At 44.9% G+C, this 19,806-nt stretch overlaps 5 pseudogenes; all 5 read left to right on the top strand.

The window, feature by feature from the left end:
* Positions 1-671: 671 nt before the first annotated feature.
* On the top strand, positions 672-790 carry LOC143929048 (5S ribosomal RNA; annotated as a pseudogene).
* A 3,265-nt stretch (positions 791-4,055) lies between these two features.
* On the top strand, positions 4,056-4,174 carry LOC143929108 (5S ribosomal RNA; annotated as a pseudogene).
* A 2,084-nt stretch (positions 4,175-6,258) lies between these two features.
* On the top strand, positions 6,259-6,377 carry LOC143929059 (5S ribosomal RNA; annotated as a pseudogene).
* A 6,116-nt stretch (positions 6,378-12,493) lies between these two features.
* On the top strand, positions 12,494-12,612 carry LOC143928826 (5S ribosomal RNA; annotated as a pseudogene).
* Positions 12,613-18,815: 6,203 nt separating this feature from the next.
* On the top strand, positions 18,816-18,934 carry LOC143928837 (5S ribosomal RNA; annotated as a pseudogene).
* Positions 18,935-19,806: the final 872 nt, after the last annotated feature.

Consider the following 19,806-nt stretch of genomic DNA (forward strand, 5'->3'; position numbering starts at 1 on the left):
AGTGTAGCCTTGTCATTTGCAGCCTTGCCCCAGCTCTCGGGTCCTCTCGCAGTCCCAAGCGGAGCCGAGAGTAGCTGAGTGTACTCGGCTCGGCTCACAGTCACACCCAGCCCCTGTATTATGTCCCTCATAGGGCGGGGCTGGGCATGACTGTGAGTGGAGCCAAACCGAGTACACTCGGCTATGTATCTCGGCAGTGCCTGCGGGGCTCCCTATTGGGTGGGGCCCATGGGCTTGAGCCAAGTCAAGCCCAATGGTAAGTCCTGCCCTGCCTCCAGCACACCTAGCTCCTCCAAAATCACCCCTGCCCAGCCCCCACTTTTTATAAGCCCACCTCTCTTTTCTCACCCCTTCTTTCAAAAATGCACTTTCTTTCTTCTCTCTCTCTTTCTCTAAATGAAATTATTATTTTTTTGTTTTTCAAAAAAGATTTTTTTTTTCATGGGGTGGTCATAATATTTTGGCTGATCATGGGGTTGTCAGCTTTTGTCACCTCCCACTGTAGTTAGAAGCTTTGGTAACCATGGAAACAAAACAGATAAGAAAAGCCTGGCTGCCTTAATCACTTGCCTACAGGGCACTCTATGCACGCTATGCAAGAACACTTAATAAAAGGTAGAGCCAGGCTGCCGGTGACAAGTACAAGAGGCTTGAAAGAGATCCTTGTTATTACCTACGGCCACACCACCCTGAATGAGCCCGCTCTCGTCTAATTTCGGAAGCTAAGCAGGGTTGGGCCTGGTTAGTACTTGAATGGGAGACCGCCTGGGAAAACCAGGTGCTGTAGGCTTTTGCTTTTGCTTTTGCTTTTCTTCCAGCAAGGGTCACTCTCCTCTATGCCTCTTTTTACATTCATTTTTACCCAAAGCGCTTTGAAAGCCCTCCGGCACACCTAGCTCCTCCAAAATCACCCCTGCCCAGCCCCCACTTTTTATAAGCCCACTTCCCTTTTCTCACCCCTTCTTTCAAAAATGCACTTTCTTTCTTCTCTCTCTCTTTCTCTAAATGAAATTATTATTTTTTTGTTTTTCAAAAAAGATTTTTTTTTTCATGGGGTGGTCATAATATTTTGGCTGATCATGGGGTTGTCAGCTTTTGTCACCTCCCACTGTAGTTAGAAGCTTTGGTAACCATGGAAACAAAACAGATAAGAAAAGCCTGGCTGCCTTAATCACTTGCCTACAGGGCACTTTCAGCCCCTTCCTGCCCAAGCCATTTTTCAGCTTTCAGCGCTGCCATACTTTGAATGACAATTGCGCGGTCATGCTACACTGTACCCAAATGAAATGTTTATCATTTTTTTCCCCAAAATAGAGCATTCTTTTGGTGGTATTTAATTACAGCTGGGAGTTTTTTTTGCTAAACAAACAAAAAAAGATGGAAAAAAAAAACAAAATCATGTTTAATAGTTTGTTATAAAATTTTGCAAACAGGTAATTTTTGGCCTTCATTGATATGCGCTGATGAGGCGGCACTGGTGGGTACGGATAGGCGGCACTGGTGGGCACTGATAGGCACAGTTAAGGCAGCACAGATAAGGTGGCACTGATGGGGACAGATAATGCAGTACTGAAGGGCACAGATAAGGAGGCACTGATGGGCACAGATAAGGTGGCACTGATGGGTGGCACTGATGGGTACCACTGATGGGTACCAATGAAGGATGGGACTGATGGGTACTGATAGGTGGTACTGATACGTGGCTCTGATAGGTGGCACTGATGGGCGGCACTGGTGGGCACTGGTAAATGACACTGATGGGCATTGATATGTGGCACTGAGGTGCAGCAGTGTTGTTGAGGCAGATTGTGGGCACTGATGGGTGGCACTGTGGGCACTGATGGGTGGCACCGGCATGGGGCAGGTAGGCACTGGTGAGCTGGCGCCAGCTCGCCATGAGAGGGACTAATGTCCCTCTCACGGCCGCCAGTGATCAGCCTTTTTTTTCAGCATGAGGAGGAAAAATAGCCCATTACCGTCTCTGTTGTCGTCACATGATCAGCTGTCATTGGCTGACAGCTGGTCACGTAGTAAGGGGTCAAGATCGACCCCTTACTCCGATCTGTGATCCAGCGAGTCTCATAGACTCGCTGATCACAGAGAGCACCATGTGCACCCCTCAGGGGGAGCGCAGGCCGCTCGTGCACGGGACGATGTCAATAGACGTCGTCCCGGCAAAGCAGGTCCGCGCTGTAGCTTTCATTCGGCTATAGCGCGGATCTCTAGTGGTTAATTTAATGAAATTTTCTGAAATGATCACTAAACTTAAACAGCTTTTTCACAAAAACTGTAAAAGATATCAAACTGAAAAGATATAGCAAGATAGTTGAATATTTTGTGAACGTTTTAAAGTTTGTTTGGCGTCTGTAGGTAAAAGTATGAAGGAGCTGAAACTTTTGGCAGCGGAAGAAGATTTTACTATTTTAAGCATGCTCTCATTGACTTCAATGTTAAAAAAAATGTTACAAAGCTTAATATTTTAAAAAGTATAAATAGTAGAAAAAAAGTTGAAGACATCCCATCATCAACTGAAAGAGCTGATTTTTCAGCTTTCAGCGCTGTCATACTTTGAATGACAATTGCGCGGTCATGCTACACTGTACCCAAATGAAATGTTTATCATTTTTCCCCAAAAATAGAGCTTTCTTTTGGTGGTATTTAATTACAGCTGGGAGTTTTTTTTGCTAAACAAACAAAAAAAGATGCAAAAAACAAAACAAAATCATGTTTAATAGTTTGTTATAATTTTTGTCCTTCATTGATATGCACTGATGAGGCAGGAACTGGTGGGTACGGATAGGCGGCACTGGTGGGCACTGATAGGCACAGTTAAGGCAGCACAGATAAGGTGGCACTGATGGGGACAGATAATGCAATAGTGATGGGCACAGATAAGACGGCACTGATGGGTACCACTGATGGGTACCAATGATGGATGGGACTGATGGGTACTGATAGGTGGCACTGATGGACACTGATGGACACTGATCGGCGGCACTGATGGGCACTGGTAAATGACACTAATGGGCAATGATATGTGGCACTGAGGTGCAGCAGTGTTGTTGAGGCAGATTGTGGGCACTAAGGGCACTGATGGGTGGCACTGTGGGCACTGATAGATGGCACTGGCAGGGGGCAGGTGGGCACTGGCGAGCTGGCGCCAGCTCGCCATGATCGGGACTGATGTCCCTCTCACGGCCGCCGGTGATCGGCTTTTTTTTTCAGCGTGAGGAGGAAAAATAGCCCATTACCGGCTCTGTTGTCATCACACGATCAGCTGTCATTGGCTGACAGCTGGTCACATGGTAAGGGGTCGGGATCGACCCCTTACTCCAATCTGTGATCCAGCGAGTCACATAGAATCGCTGATCACAGAAAGCGCCGCGTGTGCCCCTCAGGGGGCGTGCAGACCGCTCGTGCACAGGACGACGTCAATAGACGTAGTCCCGGCAAAGCAGGTCCGTGCTGTAGCCGTCATTTGGCTATAGCGTGGATCTCTAGTGGTTAATTTAATGAAATTTTCTGAAATGATCACTAAACTTAAACAGCTTTTTCACAAAAACTCTAAAAGATATCAAACTGAAAAGATATAGCCAGATAGCTGAATATTTTGTGAACATTTTAAAGTTTGTTTGGCGTCTGTAGGTGAAAGTATGAAGGAGCTGAAACTTTTGGCAGCGGAGGAAGATTTTACAGATTTTAAGCATGCTCTCATTGACTTCAATGTTAAAAAAAAAAATGTTAAAAAGCTTAATATTTTGAAAAGTATAAATAATAGAAAAAAAGTTGAAGACATCCCATCATCAACTGAAAAGCTGAACATTTTAAAAGTTGAATGGCTTTAATAGCTGAAAGTATGCAGAAGTTACGCAGAGCCAAAAAACCTACGGAATAATAATAAAAAGATGATGATTAATAAATAAAAAAATGAATAACAATAGTGGGACTGCTAAAGCATTCCCACTAATAACAGTAAGTGGTCTTGCTTATTAATAAAAGGCAGAGCCAGGCTGCCGGTGACAAGTACAAGAGGCTTGAAAGAGAGCTTTATCATTGCCTATGGCCACACCACCCTGAATGAGCCCGCTCTCGTCTAATCTCGGAAGCTAAGCAGGGTCAGGCCTGGTTAGTACTTGAATGGGAGACCGCCTGGGAAAACCAGGTGCTGTAGGCTTTTGCTTTTCTTCCAGCAAGGGTCACTCTCCTCTATGCCTCTTTTTACATTCATTTTTACCCAAAGCGCTCTGCAAACCCTCCAGCACACCTAGCTCCTCCAAAATCACCCCTGCCCAGCCCCCACTTTTTATAAGCCCACTTCCCTTTTCTCACCCCTTCTTTCAAAAATGCACTTTCTTTCTTCTCTCTCTCTTTCTCTAAATGAAATTATTTTTTTGTTTTTCAAAAAAGATTTTTTTTTTTCAGGAGGTGGTCATAATATTTTGGCTGATCATGGGGTTGTCAGCTTTTGTCACCTCCCACTGTAGTTAGAAGCTTTGGTAACCATGGAAACAAAACAGACAAGAAAAGCCTGGCTGCCTTAACCACTTGCCTACAGGGCACTTTCAGCCCCTTCCTGCCCAAGCTATTTTTCAGCTTTCAGCGCTGTCAGACTTTGAATGACAATTGCGCGGTCATGCTACACTGTACCCAAATGAAATGTTTATAATTTTTCCCCAAAAATAGAGCTTTCTTTTGGTGGTATTTAATTACAGCTGGGAGTTTTTTTTTGCTAAACAAACAAAAAAAGATGCAAAAAAAATAAAAAATCATGTTTAATAGTTTGTTAGAAAATTTAGCAAACAGGTAATTTTTGTCCTTCATTGATATGCACTGATGAGGCGACAGAGTAGCAGCAAAATAGCAGCAAAAATGTGGATCTCGATAAAGTATCCCATACACAGTCCAATCGTGCAACTTTAGAGTGTGATTTCACAACCAAACATAAAGTGCAATGTGCAAAAATAGCTCTCCTCCAAACGGTGTCCCGTGTCAGTGCTGGTATTCCTAAATAATTACCTCACAGCTGCAAGGTATACAGCAAGACAACAAATTTGCAGGGGGAATTCCGGGGGGTCAGATAGGCTGTGGCTGGGACTTCTGACAGTGCCGCTCTTCCTTGCGGTTTTGGCCGACAAACAATGCTCAAAATAACAAGTGAAAGATATCCTCCATGGTGTAGTAATTTAAAACAAGCGATTTATTGTAAAGATAAAACTACTCACAAACAGGAGCGAATAGGCAGGCACATACAGCTAAACAGATCGGTGGACGGTACGAACGTCACTTCCGGTTTCCTACGCGTTACGTCACGAGTGGACTTCTACTGGGATCAGGTAGGCACTGGTGAGCTGGCGCCAGCTCGCCGTGAGAGGGACTAATGTCCCTCTCACAGCCGCCAGTGATCAGCCTTTTTTTTTCAGCATGAGGAGGAAAAATAGCCCATTACCGTCTCTGTTGTCATCACATGATCAGCTGTCATTGGCTGACAGCTGGTCACGTAGTAAGGGGTCAAGATCGACCCCTTACTCCGATCTGTGATCCAGCGAGTCTCATAGACTCGCAGATTACAGAGAGCACCATGTGCACCCCTCAGGGGGAGCGCAGGCCGCTCGTGCACGGGACGATGTCAATAGACGTCGTCCCGGCAAAGCAGGTCCGCGCTGTAGCTTTCATTCGGCTATAGCGTGGATCTCTAGTGGTTAATTTAATGAAATTTTCTGAAATGATCACTAAACTTAAACAGCTTTTTCACAAAAACTGTAAAAGATATCAGACTGAAAAGATATAGCAAGATAGCTGAATATTTTGTGAACGTTTTAAAGTTTGTTTGGCATCTGTAGGTGAAAGTATGAAGGAGCTGAAACTTTTGGCAGCGGAAGAAGATTTTACGTATTTTAAGCATGCTCTCATTGACTTCAATGTTAAAAAAAATGTTACAAAGCTTAATATTTTAAAAAGTATAAGTAGTAGAAAAAAAGTTGAAGACATCCCATCATCAACTGAAAGAGCTGAACATTTTAAAAGTTGAATGGCTTTAATAGCAGAAAGTATGCAAAAGTTACGCAGAGCCAAAAAACGTACGGAATAATAATAAAAAGATGACGATTAATAAATTAAAAAATGAATAACAATAGTGGGACTGCTAAAGCATTCCCACTAATAACAGTAAGTGGTCTTGCTATGCAAGAACACTTAATAAAAGGTAGAGCCAGGCTGCCGGTGACAAGTACAAGAGGCTTGAAAGAGATCCTTGTTATTACCTACGGCCACACCACCCTGAATGAGCCCGCTCTCGTCTAATTTCGGAAGCTAAGCAGGGTTGGGCCTGGTTAGTACTTGAATGGGAGACCGCCTGGGAAAACCAGGTGCTGTAGGCTTTTGCTTTTGCTTTTCTTCCAGCAAGGGTCACTCTCCTCTATGCCTCTTTTTACATTCATTTTTACCCAAAGCGCTTTGAAAGCCCTCCGGCACACCTAGCTCCTCCAAAATCACCCCTGCCCAGCCCCCACTTTTTATAAGCCCACTTCCCTTTTCTCACCCCTTCTTTCAAAAATGCACTTTCTTTCTTCTCTCTCTCTTTCTCTAAATGAAATTATTATTTTTTTGTTTTTCAAAAAAGATTTTTTTTTTCATGGGGTGGTCATAATATTTTGGCTGATCATGGGGTTGTCAGCTTTTGTCACCTCCCACTGTAGTTAGAAGCTTTGGTAACCATGGAAACAAAACAGATAAGAAAAGCCTGGCTGCCTTAATCACTTGCCTACAGGGCACTTTCAGCCCCTTCCTGCCCAAGCCATTTTTCAGCTTTCAGCGCTGCCATACTTTGAATGACAATTGCGCGGTCATGCTACACTGTACCCAAATGAAATGTTTATCATTTTTCCCCAAAAATAGAGCTTTCTTTTGGTGGTATTTAATTACAGCTGGGAGTTTTTTTTGCTAAACAAACAAAAAAAAGATGCAAAAAAAATAAAAAATCATGTTTAATAGTTTGTTATAAAATTTAGCAAACAGGTAATTTTTGTCCTTCATTGATATGCGCTGATGAGGCGGCACTGGTGGGTACTGATAGGCGGCACTGGTGGGCACTGATAGGCTGCACTGGTGGGCACTGATAGGCACAGTTAAGGCAGCACAGACAAGGTGGCACTGATGGGGACAGATAATCCAGTACTGATGGGCACAGATAAGGCGGCACTGATGGGCACAGATAAGGCGGCACTGATGGGTGGCACTGATGGGTACCAATGATGGATGGGACTGATGGGTACTGATAGGTGGCACTGATATGTGGCTCTGATAGGTGGCGCTGATGGACACTGATGGGCGGCACTGATGGGCACTAGTAAATGACACTGATGGGCACTGATATGTGGCACTGAGGTGCAGCAGTGTTGTTTAGGCAGATTGTGGGTACTGATGGGTGGCACTGTGGGCACTGATGGGCGGCACTGGCACGGCGCAGGTGGGCACTGGTGAGCTGGCGCCAGCTCGCCGTATGAGGGACTGATGTCCCTCTCATGGCCGCCGGTGATCGGGTTTTTTTTTCAGCGTGAGGAGGAAAAATAGCCCATTACCGGCTCTGTTGTCATCACATGATCAGCTGTCATTGGCTGACAGCTGGTCACGTGGTAAGGGGTCGAGATCGACCCCTTACTCCGATCTGTGATCCAGCGAGTCTCATAGACTTGCTGATCACAGAGAGCGCCACGTGCGCCCCTCAGAGGGCGCGCAGGCCGCTTGTGCATGGGACGACGTCAATAGTTTGTTTATAGCACAAAAAATAAAAACTGCCGAGGTGATCAAATACCACCATGCAGGGCAGGACTTAGGGTGGTGGGGGCCCTTGGGCTTGAGTCACTTTCGGGCCCTACCTTCTATACATTACCGTATTTATCGGCGTATAACACGCGTATAACATGCACCCCAAGTTTAGGAGGGAATTTTAAGGAAAAAAAACTTACATTTAAATGTCCATTAATGCAGCCTTATCCATGTCCATCTTCAGCCTTGCCCATCCATCTGCAGCCTTGTTCAGTGTCATTGCAGCCTTGTCAGTGTAGCCTTGTCATTTGCAGCCTTGCCCCAGTGTCATTTGCAGCCTTGTCATTGCAGTCTTGAAGTATAAAAATGGCGCTCGGGTCCTTTCTTGGCAGCTCTCGGCGGCTCTCTGCGGCTCTCGGGCCCTCTTGGCAGCTCTCAGCGGCTCTTGGGTCCTCTTGGCAGCTCTCGGCGGCTCTCTGCGGCTCTCGGGCCCACTTGGCAGCTCTCAGCGGCTCTTGGGTCCTCTTGGCAGCTCTCAGCGGCTCTCGGGTCCTCTCACAGTCCCAAGCGGAGCCGAGAGTAGCTGAGTGTACTCGGTTCGGCTCACAGTCACACCCAGTCCCTGTATTAAGTCCATCATAGGGCGGGGCTGGGCATGACTGTGAGTGGAGCCAAACCGTGTACACTCGGCTATGTATCTCGGCAGGGCCTGCGGGGCCCCCAATTGGGCGGGGCCCATGGGCTTGAGCCCAGTCAAGCCCAATGGTAAGTCCTGCCCTGGTTCCCGCCCAGGTAGCCTTCCTACCCAGTCTGTTTGCATTGTTGGACTTTTGAGACAATATATTCCTGTTACTTCATTGGACTCCATGTGTTTTTTGCCCACCACATCAAGCTGCATTTACCCACAGAGTGGTCATGAGGAGGTGTGCGGAACGCAATATTATTTGCTTGTGGAATCCTAGTGCAGGGCTGTTGAAGTGGCTGTCCCTGGAACTTTCTTTTGTCGCCCATGAGGTCCTAACTGCATAGTTGCCAACATTTTGTACATTGTCCCGCAGTGTAGGCATCCCCATGGGCTATCTCAGAGGTTTTAGGACAATGCAGAGTAGCAGTAGTGCGTTCCACTGTAATGATGCACTGCCTTTTGGGGTGCAGTGACCTTTTGCCTGATGGGGATAGTATAGTTTTGGTTCAACATCATCAGGGAGGGAGATAACAGTGGGGGAGCATATGTATAGGTAAGTAACCACTAAACACCAATAGAGGCGGGTTCATTTTTGTTCCAGATGAAAATCAATGAAAGGGTGGTATTTATTGCTGCTGCCAAAAAAGGGGGATAATTATTCCTGCCACTGCCACCGATAAGAGTGGGTTATTATTGCTGCCACTCGCTCCAATAAAGAAGGGTTATTATTGCTACCACTGCCACCAAATTATTGCTGACCTCAGCACTTAACACTAATAAAGGGTCTTTAGTATTACTGCCTCTGAATATAACTCGAAGTGTGTGGGTTATTATTTCTGCCATTGACACAAATGCTGAGATTTATTGTTGATGTCATTATCACCAATAAACTATGGGGTTTATTGATGCCTCTGCTACAAGCACCCCAAACCCAGAAGTTAGCCATACTGTTGGCCCAATGAGCTGCAGGCATGAGATTCCCCACATATGCTTGTGTACAAGGAAGCAGGGATGCTCTTGACATATTGACCTATTATGGCCACATGGCCGTATTAGGTCTATGATTCTAAAAGGGCAAAGCTATCACATAGTTACATAGTAAGTAAGGTTGAATAAAGACACCAGTCCATCTAGTTCAACCTGAGTGAGTGTCTACAATTGTCCCTATACCTGTACATTGCGCACTCACATTGGTCCCTACCCTCAAGGAGCCCACACTCCAAGGTCCCCATTCATATAATAGGGCCAATTTTTGGACAGAAGCCAATTAACCTACCTGCATGTCTTTGGAGTGTGGGAGGAAACCAGGGTACCTGTAGAAAACCCACGCAGGCACAGGGAAAACATGCAAACTCCAGGCAGGTAGTGCTGTGGTTGGGATTCAGACCAGCGACTGTTTTATTGCTAGGCAAGAGTGCTAACCTCTACACCACTGTGCTGCCCACGATTGCATTCCTGCTGATCCAGTGACCTGTGTCCAGGAGATTTTCTACTCTACAGCTGCACATAACAAAGGAGGGGGGTGATTGAGACATCATTGACCTAATGTGGCCTTGTGGCCATAGTAGCTCATTGATGTCAGATCACTGAGCCAGTGGGGATGCAATCATGTAACAACTATATCCTTAAAGTGTCATTGTCCTAATATTGGATAATATTAGAACAATGACCCTTTAAGAACAAAGTGGCCAATGGTATATTAGGCCAATGGTATCAAGACCACCCTGGCCCCTAAGTATACAAGCAACTGCGGGGTGATGAATCTCCTGCCTGCAGCTCTCTAGGCCAGCAGTATGGTAACTTCTGGGCACGGACCAAAACCAAGCTTATCCCAGCGTGTAACTATGGACAATACTGCACACAAAACTCCTCAAGGAATTATATCTCCTGCTCATGCTCTTCTTTATTCTTCTCAACAGTTTGTTACTACTAAAGTTGGACTAATCACAAGACTTTATCAGGTAGACCTTCCTGTGCAGGTCATTGTGTAAGCAGGGGACGTGATCATGGGACTGTTTCCCTAGGTTTGGGCAAACTGGATTCGGATTGATTTCAGATCTGAACCCAACTCATTCATCCCTAGCCACAAGGAAGCCATATTTAAGTATTTGGACAGTTTAAACCCTTGACCTCTGGAAAATTGACCAGGCCATTTGTGTTGCTTTAACTGGCAATTGCGCGGTCATGCAACACTGTGTTGCGCTTCCTTAGATACCAAGAAAGAAATAAAACTCATAAGGTAAATAGAGACTAACAATTCTCCTCAAAGTGTGAATAAGAAATAAGTGCGATAGTGCTTAATACTTAAAACTTATAAAGTTGCATTGAAATAAACATCTGATATATAATGTGCTTGTGCATCATTCCAGTGTCTAGAAATAAGCGAAGATGTGTCTAAGGCTATAAAGTGCATATAATTGGTTAATATTGCAATGTGTATATAGAAAAAAGGTGAAGCATCTGTGATTAAACTACAAACAAATATGTACCAATAAATCAATGTGATAAAATGATCTAAAAAAGATTCTATGGATACTTTAAAAACGATGATCTAAAACGTGCAAAAAACAGAGAGAAGTAATATTATATTCCTTGATACAAAAGGAAACAGAGTAGCAGCAAAATAGCAGCAAAAATGTGGATCTCGATAAAGTATCCCATACACAGTCCAATCGTGCAACTTTAGAGTGTGATTTCACAACCAAACATAAAGTGCAATGTGCAAAAATAGCTCTCCTCCAAACGGTGTCCCATGTCAGTGCTGGTATTCCTAAATAATTACCTCACAGCTGCAAGGTATACAGCAAGACAACAAATTTGCAGGGGGAATTCCGGGGGGTCAGATAGGCTGTGGCTGGGACTTCTGACAGTGCCGCTCTTCCTTGCGGTTTTGGCCGACAAACAATGCTCAAAATAACAAGTGAAAGATATCCTCCATGGTGTAGTAATTTAAAACAAGCGATTTATTGTAAAGATAAAACTACTCACAAACAGGAGCGAATAGGCAGGCACATACAGCTAAACAGATCGGTGGACGGTACGAACGTCACTTCCGGTTTCCTACGCGTTACGTCACGAGTGGACTTCAACTGGGATCAGGTAGGCACTGGTGAGCTGGAGCCAGCTCGCCATGAGAGGGACTAATGTCCCTCTCACAGCCGCCAGTGATCAGCCTTTTTTTTTGAGCATGAGGAGGAAAAATAGCCTATTACCGTCTCTGTTGTCATCACATGATCAGCTGTCATTGGCTGACAGCTGGTCACGTAGTAAGGGGTCAAGATCGACCCCTTACTCCGATCTGTGATCCAGCGAGTCTCATAGACTCGCAGATTACAGAGAGCACCATGTGCGCCCCTCAGGGGGAGCGCAGGCCGCTCGTGCACGGGACGATGTCAATAGACGTCGTCCCGGCAAATCAGGTCCGCGCTGTAGCTTTCATTCGGCTATAGCGTGGATCTCTAGTGGTTAATTTAATGAAATTTTCTGAAATGATCACTAAACTTAAACAGCTTTTTCACAAAAACTGTAAAAGATATCAGACTGAAAAGATATAGCAAGATAGCTGAATATTTTGTGAACGTTTTAAAGTTTGTTTGGCGTCTGTAGGTGAAAGTATGAAGGAGCTGAAACTTTTGGCAGCGGAAGAAGATTTTACGTATTTTAAGCATGCTCTCATTGACTTCAATGTTAAAAAAAATGTTACAAAGCTTAATATTTTAAAAAGTATAAGTAGTAGAAAAAAAGTTGAAGACATCCCATCATCAACTGAAAGAGCTGAACATTTTAAAAGTTGAATGGCTTTAATAGCAGAAAGTATGCAAAAGTTACGCAGAGCCAAAAATAGTACGGAAAAAAAAAACGTACGGAATAATAATAAAAAGATGACGATTAATAAATTAAAAAATGAATAACAATAGTGGGACTGCTAAAGCATTCCCACTAATAACAGTAAGTGGTCTTGCTATGCAAGAACACTTAATAATAAAAGGTAGAGCCAGGCTGTTGGTGACAAGTACAAGAGGCTTGAAAGAGAGCCTTATCATTGCCTACGGCCACACCACCCTGAATGAGCCCGCTCTCGTCTAATTTCGGAAGCTAAGCAGGGTCGGGCCTGGTTAGTACTGGAATGGGAGACCGCCTGGGAAAACCAGGTGCTGTAGGCTTTTGCTTTTGCTTTTCTTCCAGCAAGGGTCACTCTCCTCTATGCCTCTTTTTACATTCATTTTTACCCAAAGCGCTTTGAAAGCCCTCCGGCACACCTAGCTCCTCCAAAATCACCCCTGCCCAGCCCCCACTTTTTATAAGCCCACTTCCCTTTTCTCACCCCTTCTTTCAAAAATGCACTTTCTTTCTTCTCTCTCTCTTTCTCTAAATGAAATTATTATTTTTTTGTTTTTCAAAAAAGATTTTTTTTTTCATGGGGTGGTCATAATATTTTGGCTGATCATGGGGTTGTCAGCTTTTGTCACCTCCCACTGTAGTTAGAAGCTTTGGTAACCATGGAAACAAAACAGACAAGAAAAGCCTGGCTGCCTTAACCACTTGCCTACAGGGCACTTTCAGCCCCTTCCTGCCCAAGCCATTTTTCAGCTTTCAGCGCTGTCATACTTTGAATGACAATTGCGCGGTCATGCTACACTGTACCCAAATGAAATGTTTATCATTTTTCCCCAAAAATAGAGCTTTCTTTTGGTGGTATTTAATTACAGCTGGGAGTTTTTTTTGCTAAACAAACAAAAAAAAGATGCAAAAAAAAGAAAAAATCATGTTTAATAGTTTGTTATAAAATTTAGCAAACAGGTAATTTTTGTCCTTCATTGATATGCGCTGATGAGGCGGCACTGGTGGGTACTGATAGGCGGCACTTGTGGGCACTGATAGGCTGCACTGGTGGGCACGGATAGGCACAGTTAAGGCAGCACAGACAAGGTGGCACTGATGTGGACAGATAATCCAGTACTGATGGGCACAGATAAGGCGGCACTGATGGGCACAGATAAGGCGGCACTGATGGGTGGCACTGATGGGTACCAATGATGGATGGGACTGATGGGTACTGATAGGTGGCACTGATACGTGGCTCTGATAGGTGGCGCTGATGGACACTGATGGGCGGCACTGATGGGCACTAGTAAATGACACTGATGGGCACTGATATGTGGCACTGAGGTGCAGCAGTGTTGTTTAGGCAGATTGTGGGTACTGATGGGTGGCACTGTGGGCACTGATGGGCGGCACTGGCACGGCGCAGGTGGGCACTGGTGAGCTCCCTCTCATGGCCGCCGGTGATCGGGTTTTTTTTTTCAGCGTGAGGAGGAAAAATAGCCCATTACCGGCTCTGTTGTCATCACATGATCAGCTGTCATTGGCTGACAGCTGGTCACGTGGTAAGGGGTCGAGATCAACCCCTTACTCCGATCTGTGATCCAGCGAGTCTCATAGACTTGCTGATCACAGAGAGCGCCACGTGCGCCCCTCAGAGGGCGCGCAGGCCGCTTGTGCATGGGACAACGTCAATAGTTTGTTTATAGCACAACAAATAAAAACTGCCGAGGTGATCAAATACCACCATGCAGGGCAGGACTTAGGGTGGTGGGGGCCCTTGGGCTTGAGTCACTTTCAGGCCCTACCTTCTATACATTACCGTATTTATCGGCGTATAACACGCGTATAACATGCACCCCAAGTTTAGGAGGGAATTTTAAGGAAAAAAAACTTACATTTAAATGTCCATTAATGCAGCCTTATCCATGTCCATCTTCAGCCTTGCCCATCCATCTGCAGCCTTGTCCAGTGTCATTGCAGCCTTGTCAGTGGAGCCTTGTCATTTGCAGCCTTGCCCCAGTGTCATTTGCAGCCTTGTCATTGCAGTCTTGAAGTATAAAAATGGCGCTCGGGTCCTTTCTTGGCAGCTCTCGGCGGCTCTCTGCGGCTCTCGGGCCCTCTTGGCAGCTCTTAGCGGCTCTTGGGTCCTCTTGGCAGCTCTCGGCGGCTCTCTGCGGCTCTCGGGCCCTCTTGGCAGCTCTCAGCGGCTCTTGGGTCCTCTTGGCAGCTCTCAGCGGCTCTCGGGTCCTCTCACAGTCCCAAGCGGAGCCGAGAGTAGCTGAGTGTACTCGGTTCGGCTCACAGTCACACCCAGTCCCTGTATTATGTCCATCATAGGGCGGGGCTGGACATGACTGTGAGTGGAGCCAAACCGAGTACACTCGGCTATGTATCTCGGCAGGGCCTGCGGGGCCCCCTATTGGGCGGGGCCCATGGGCTTGAGCCCAGTCAAGCCCAATGGTAAGTCCTGCCCTGGTTCCCGCCCAGGTAGCCTTCCCACCCAGTCTGTTTGCATTGTTGGACTTTTGAGACAATATATTCCTGTTACTTCATTGGACTCCATGTGTTTTTTGCCCACCACATCAAGCTGCATTTACCCACAGAGTGGTCATGAGGAGGTGTGCGGAACGCAATATTATTTGCTTGTGGAATCCTAGTGCAGGGCTGTTGAAGTGGCCGTCCCTGGAACTTTCTTTTGTCGCCCATGAGGTCCTAACTGCATAGTTGCCAACATTTTGTACATTGTCCCGCAGTGTAGGCATCCCCATGGGCTATCTCAGAGGTTTTAGGACAATGCAGAGTAGCAGTAGTGCGTTCCACTGTAATGATGCACTGCCTTTTGGGGTGCAGTGACCTTTTGCCTGATGGGGATAGTATAGTTTTGGTTCAACATCATCAGGGAGGGAGATAACAGTGGGGGAGCATATGTATAGGTAAGTAACCACTAAACACCAATAGAGGCGGGTTCATTTTTGTTCCAGATGAAAATCAATGAAAGGGTGGTATTTATTGCTGCTGCCAAAAAAGGGGGATAATTATTCCTGCCACTGCCACCGATAAGAGTGGGTTATTATTGCTGCCACTCGCTCCAATAAAGAAGGGTTATTATTGCTACCACTGCCACCAAATTATTGCTGACCTCAGCACTTAACACTAATAAAGGGTCTTTAGTATTACTGCCTCTGAATATAACTCGAAGTGTGTGGGTTATTATTTCTGCCATTGACACAAATGCTGAGATTTATTGTTGATGTCATTATCACCCATAAACTATGGGGTTTATTGATGCCTCTGCTACAAGCACCCCAAACCCAGAAGTTAGCCATACTGTTGGCCCAATGAGCTGCAGGCATGAGATTCCCCACATATGCTTGTGTACAAGGAAGCAGGGATGCTCTTGACATATTGACCTATTATGGCCACATGGCCGTATTAGGTCTATGATTCTAAAAGGGCAAAGCTATCACATAGTTACATAGTAAGTAAGGTTGAATAAAGACACCAGTCGATCTAGTTCAACCTGAGTGAGTGTCTACAATTGTCCCTATCCCTGTACATTGCACACTCACATTGGTCCCTACCCTCCAGGAGCCCACACTCCAAGGTCCCCATTCATATAATAGGGCCAATTTTTGGACAGAAGCCAATTAACCTACCTGCATGTCTTTGGAGTGTGGGAGGAAACCAGGGTACCTGTAGAAAACCCACGCAGGCACAGGGAGAACATGCAAACTCCAGGCAGGTAGTGCTGTGGTTGGGATTCAAACCAGCGACTGTTTTATTGCTAGGCAAGAGTGCTAACCTCTACACCACTGTGCTGCCCACGATTGCATTCCTGCTGATCCAGTGACCTGTGTCCAGGAGATTTTCTACTCTACAGCTGCACATAACAAAGGAGGGGGGTGATTGAGACATCATTGACCTAATGTGGCCTTGTGGCCATAGTAGCTCATTGATGTCAGATCACTGAGCCAGTGGGGATGCAATCATGTAACAACTATATCCTTAAAGTGTCATTGTCCTAATATTGGATAATATTAGAACAATGACCCTTTAAGAACAAAGTGGCCAATGGTATATTAGGCCAATGGTATCAAGACCACCCTGGCCCCTAAGTATACAAGCAACTGCGGGGTGATGAATCTCCTGCCTGCAGCTCTCTAGGCCAGCAGTATGGTAACTTCTGGGCACGGACCAAAACCAAGCTTATCCCAGCGTGTAACTATGGACAATACTGCACACAAAACTCCTCAAGGAATTATATCTCCTGCTCATGCTCTTCTTTATTCTTCTCAACAGTTTGTTACTACTAAAGTTGGACTAATCACAAGACTTTATCAGGTAGACCTTCCTGTGCAGGTCATTGTGTAAGCAGGGGACGTGATCATGGGACCGTTTCCCTAGGTTTGGGCAAACTGGATTCGGATTGATTTCAGATCTGAACCCAACTCATTCATCCCTAGCCACAAGGAAGCCATATTTAAGTATTTGGACACTTTAAACCCTTGACCTCTGGAAAATTGACCAGGCCATTTTTTTGCGATACGGCACTGTGTTGCTTTAACTGGCAATTGCGCGGTCATGCAACACTGTGTTGCGCTTCCTTAGATACCAAGAAAGAAATAAAACTCATAAGGTAAATAGAGACTAACAATTCTCCTCAAAGTGTGAATAAGAAATAAGTGCGATAGTGCTTAATACTTAAAACTTATAAAGTTGCATTGAAATAAACATCTGATATATAATGTGCTTGTGCATCATTCCAGTGTCTAGAAATAAGCGAAGATGTGTCTAAGGCTATAAAGTGCATATAATTGGTTAATATTGCAATGTGTATATAGAAAAAAGGTGAAGCATCTGTGATTAAACTACAAACAAATATGTACCAATAAATCAATGTGATAAAATGATCTAAAAAAGATTCTATGGATACTTTAAAAACGATGATCTAAAACGTGCAAAAAACAGAGAGAAGTAATATTATATTCCTTGATACAAAAGGAAACAGAGTAGCAGCAAAATAGCAGCAAAAATGTGGATCTCGATAAAGTATCCCATACACAGTCCAATCGTGCAACTTTAGAGTGTGATTTCACAACCAAACATAAAGTGCAATGTGCAAAAATAGCTCTCCTCCAAACGGTGTCCCATGTCAGTGCTGGTATTCCTAAATAATTACCTCACAGCTGCAAGGTATACAGCAAGACAACAAATTTGCAGGGGGAATTCCGGGGGGTCAGATAGGCTGTGGCTGGGACTTCTGACAGTGCCGCTCTTCCTTGCGGTTTTGGCCGACAAACAATGCTCAAAATAACAAGTGAAAGATATCCTCCATGGTGTAGTAATTTAAAACAAGCGATTTATTGTAAAGATAAAACTACTCACAAACAGGAGCGAATAGGCAGGCACATACAGCTAAACAGATCGGTGGACGGTACGAACGTCACTTCCGGTTTCCTATGCGTTACGTCACGAGTGGACTTCAACTGGGATCAGGTAGGCACTGGTGAGCTGGCGCCAGCTCGCCATGAGAGGGACTAATGTCCCTCTCACAGCCGCCAGTGATCAGCCTTTTTTTTTGAGCATGAGGAGGAAAAATAGCCCATTACCGTCTCTGTTGTCATCACATGATCAGCTGTCATTGGCTGACAGCTGGTCACGTAGTAAGGGGTCAAGATCGACCCCTTACTCCGATCTGTGATCCAGCGAGTCTCATAGACTCGCAGATTACAGAGAGCACCATGTGCGCCCCTCAGGGGGAGCGCAGGCCGCTCGTGCACGGGACGACGTCAATAGACGTCGTCCCGGCAAATCAGGTCCGCGCTGTAGCTTTCATTCGGCTATAGCGCGGATCTCTAGTGGTTAATTTAATGAAATTTTCTGAAATGATCACTAAACTTAAACAGCTTTTTCACAAAAACTGTAAAAGATATCAGACTGAAAAGATATAGCAAGATAGCTGAATATTTTGTGAACGTTTTAAAGTTTGTTTGGCGTCTGTAGGTAAAAGTATGAAGGAGCTGAAACTTTTGGCAGCGGAAGAAGATTTTACGTATTTTAAGCATGCTCTCATTGACTTCAATGTTAAAAAAAATGTTACAAAGCTTAATATTTTAAAAAGTATAAGTAGTAGAAAAAAAGTTAAAGACATCCCATCATCAACTGAAAGAGCTGAACATTTTAAAAGTTGAATGGCTTTAATAGCAGAAAGTATGCAAAAGTTACGCAGAGCCAAAAAACGTACGGAATAATAATAAAAAGATGACGATTAATAAATTAAAAAATGAATAACAATAGTGGGACTGCTAAAGCATTCCCACTAATAACAGTAAGTGGTCTTGCTATGCAAGAACACTTAATAATAAAAGGTAGAGCCAGGCTGTTGGTGACAAGTACAAGAGGCTTGAAAGAGAGCCTTGAAAGAGAGCCTTGAAAGAGAGCCTTGAAAGAGAGCCTTGAAAGAGAGCCTTGAAAGAGAGCCTTGAAAGAGAGCCTTGAAAGAGAGCCTTGAAAGAGAGCCTTGAAAGAGAGCCTTATCATTGCCTACGGCCACACCACCCTGAATGAGCCCGCTCTCGTCTAATTTCGGAAGCTAAGCAGGGTCGGGCCTGGTTAGTACTGGAATGGGAGACCGCCTGGGAAAACCAGGTGCTGTAGGCTTTTGCTTTTCTTCCAGCAAGGGTCACTCTCCTCTATGCCTCTTTTTACATTCATTTTTACCCAAAGCGCTTTGAAAGCCCTCCGGCACACCTAGCTCCTCCAAAATCACCCCTGCCCAGCCCCCACTTTTTATAAGCCCACTTCCCTTTTCTCACCCCTTCTTTCAAAAATGCACTTTCTTTCTTCTCTCTCTCTTTCTCTAAATGAAATTATTATTTTTTTGTTTTTCAAAAAAGATTTTTTTTTTCATGGGGTGGTCATAATATTTTGGCTGATCATGGGGTTGTCAGCTTTTGTCACCTCCCACTGTAGTTAGAAGCTTTGGTAACCATGGAAACAAAACAGACAAGAAAAGCCTGGCTGCCTTAACCACTTGCCTACAGGGCACTTTCAGCCCCTTCCTGCCCAAGCCATTTTTCAGCTTTCAGCGCTGTCATACTTTGAATGACAATTGCGCGGTCATGCTACACTGTACCCAAATGAAATGTTTATCATTTTTCCCCAAAAATAGAGCTTTCTTTTGGTGGTATTTAATTACAGCTGGGAGTTTTTTTTGCTAAACAAACAAAAAAAAGATGCAAAAAAAAGAAAAAATCATGTTTAATAGTTTGTTATAAAATTTAGCAAACAGGTAATTTTTGTCCTTCATTGATATGCGCTGATGAGGCGGCACTGGTGGGTACTGATAGGCGGCACTGGTGGGCACTGATAGGCTGCACTGGTGGGCACGGATAGGCACAGTTAAGGCAGCACAGACAAGGTGGCACTGATGTGGACAGATAATCCAGTACTGATGGGCACAGATAAGGCGGCACTGATGGGCACAGATAAGGCGGCACTGATGGGTGGCACTGATGGGTACCAATGATGGA

This window comes from Lithobates pipiens, unplaced genomic scaffold (assembly GCF_037356315.1).
Source record: "Lithobates pipiens isolate NorthernLeopardFrog02 unplaced genomic scaffold, aLitPip1_a1.2 Scaffold_23, whole genome shotgun sequence".
Classification (NCBI taxonomy): Eukaryota; Metazoa; Chordata; class Amphibia; order Anura; family Ranidae; genus Lithobates; species Lithobates pipiens.